Raw genomic sequence first — 2,885 nt, 5'->3', positions numbered from 1 at the left:
TTTGAGATCGAGGGGTTTTTAGCCGAAGCAATCTAAATGAGAATCGAAGATCTCACTGTTGGTATCAAAACGATAAAAAGTTAGGCGAGAACGGACGTTAAACGAAGAAGTTATGAATTTATAACGAAGTTTTCTGTCGCGGCCTATTAAAAATAAATAATAAAAATAAAGTCAAAATTAGCCAACGGAGTCTAAACGAAAGTTGTAGAGCGTAGTCTCACCTTCGCGTGGATATAAAGAACGTTGAAAACGGAGTTCGTATGAAGAAGATATGAATTTCCGAAGTTTATTAATTATTTTGTATTTAAATTTAAATGGTAATTCGGAAGCATTATCCGAAGGCGAGTCACCGGTCTGATCCGAGGTACGCCCCGCGTACTCCGAAGAGTGTCGACATTTCGGATGATGCATGCAGTGACGATTTTGGAAGCAGTACGCGCTGCGTACTGCAGTACGCCCCGCGTACTCCGAGGCTCCAGCCTCCTATAAATAGGATGCGAGGGCAGCCGACCCAATTGCCAATTTCTTCTCTTCTCTCTCCCGTTTTGCATCGTTTTGCGTGCCAGAAATATCCCGAAGCCCCGGTATTATTCTCGAGCCCCGAGGCAAGTCCCGAGATCCCGAAGATCCCGAGAAGTGCGGTTCCCGAGCCGAAGCTCTGCCGCGAGAAGTTCGATTTTTGAAGAGATCTTCCAGATCTGCTGAGGATTACTACTTCTGCAAGTCGTAGTGCTGTCCAATCATCTTCTGATCAAGTGAGTGTATACTACCTTTCATAAACACGATAATAATACAAGTTTGGTTCGAGTGTATTAAGTATATTGTTGTTTATAAGTGTGAGTGTGTAGTTACCTTCTTCTAACACATAAATATTAAGTATTTTCTATAAAATACGTGCTATGTGTATAGTATATTGTTGTTTATATGTGTGAATGTGTATTCACTCTCTTCTATCTCATAGATATGATTTATTCTCTATGAGATATGTGTTATGTGTGTGTGTGCCTCATCTGTTATGTGGATTATGTGTTGATTAAAGCATGCTATACAGGTTTTCAAAACTATGTATAAAAATGTATATTTTATCTACTAATATGTTGGGTAGAACATGGATAGATAGTTGGTGTGTAATAAACAGATGAGAGGCCTCGTTGTTGTTTGATTTAGTCATCTAGCGGAGTTTAGATGACGACCACTGGCTATTCTAGACAGTCTTGTGGAAACATTAGCAGGTTCGCCACCTGTAGGTGTTAATGAACTTGGGTGTTCATTCGCTGTACTCCATCCCCCTCATGGTTGCCTTATTTGACTTATATTGCTGAGGTACCCCCGAAGCATGTGTTGTGGCCCCGATGAAATATTCTTAGACTAGGTCCCTTGTGTTAGCTGTTTTAGGGACATAAAGTGAGAACAACAGGAATGGGTAATTGGGTTATTGTTGGTTGGTGAAAATTAAATATGATTATTTATTGTGGGTTGAAAACCCTATATGCTCACCAGGCTCCCAAGCCTGACCCACTCAGTTTTATTTGTATTACAGGAAGTGGCGCAAGGGCATGAGATGGATGAACCATCAGTTGTTTTGATTACAAGTCTGCATATGTTTATATTTGTTGAATGACTTGTAATGTTATCGTTTATGCTTATTGGTCTGTATCGGAACATGACACCCCGAGTTTTGATTATATAATGAAAAATACATTTCTTTTATGAAATGCTTTGGTAAACATTGTTTTATCATGTTTTGTTTTTTGGGAACAAATTCCGCAACTATTTCAAATCAAAAGGATTTACTCTGAAAATATTTTTAAAGCATAAATGAAAAACGGTCTTTTCTGGCCGAGATTTTGGGGATGTCACAGTTGGTATCAGAGCATTAATTTAAGCGAACTAGGAATTTGTAGGATTTCTAGACTTAAACATAGAATGCTAAGTGAAGTTTTGAGATGTGTGTCTGTTATATCTTAGACACGAGCACTGCTTATTTTAGGAAAGTTGCCTAAAATGCTTTTATGTGCTAAATGTTATATGTTTCCATATATGATATTACTTGTTCGGATCTATGGTCTGTTGCCGACCGGATCTAGAAACCTTATGTGTAGGATTCTAAGCGTACGTCTATGGTATTAGAACTAGCATGTAAACGTTTCGGTGTGATAAGGAAGATTTGAATATCTACCATGATTGAGGATCTAATTTCACCTTATTCGGTGTGTAGATCAAAATGGTGAGAACAAGAAGTGGAGTTGGAAATGCTGACAAAAACAGGAATCAACTACCAGTGATTGAACAAGTACCTGTCGTAGCAGCAGCACCTGAGCCAATAACCATGGCTGGTGTGGAAATGATGATTCAGACGATGTTGGATCGTCAGATGGATGAAACTAGACGGTTGCTTCAACAGAATCGTGAAGAACTGTCAATTCGTGTGGAGGGGCCTGAATTAAATGAAGGGCACTCGGAAGGTGGAAACTTTAGTGGGTCTATTGGTCAAGCCAACCCACCGATAGTTAGGCAAGATAACCATGATGGAAGGAATGATGGAATGGGATGCAAGTATAAGGACTTTCTAACTTGCAAACCATCGACCTTCAATGGAAAGGAGGATCCGATTGGAGTTATGGATTGGATCTCCGAAATGGAGTTAGCCTTTATGACATGTGGCTGCAGAGGCAAGTTGCAGACTATCTATGCCGTGCGACAATTCCGAGGTGGAGCCGTTCGTTGGTGGAACACTCTAGGGAAGACGTTGAGCCCTAATGAGCCACTGCAATTGTCATGGGCAGAGTTCTTGGTGCAGTTCAAGCGCAAGTTCTGCTCGGCTCAAAATTTGTTGGAGTTGGAGAACAAGTTCCTGACATTGACGAATGGCAGCATGTCAGTTG

Source organism: Lactuca sativa, chromosome 6, assembly GCF_002870075.4.
Source record: "Lactuca sativa cultivar Salinas chromosome 6, Lsat_Salinas_v11, whole genome shotgun sequence".
In the NCBI taxonomy this organism is placed as follows: Eukaryota; Viridiplantae; Streptophyta; class Magnoliopsida; order Asterales; family Asteraceae; genus Lactuca; species Lactuca sativa.
This window is presented reverse-complemented; position numbering follows the sequence as displayed.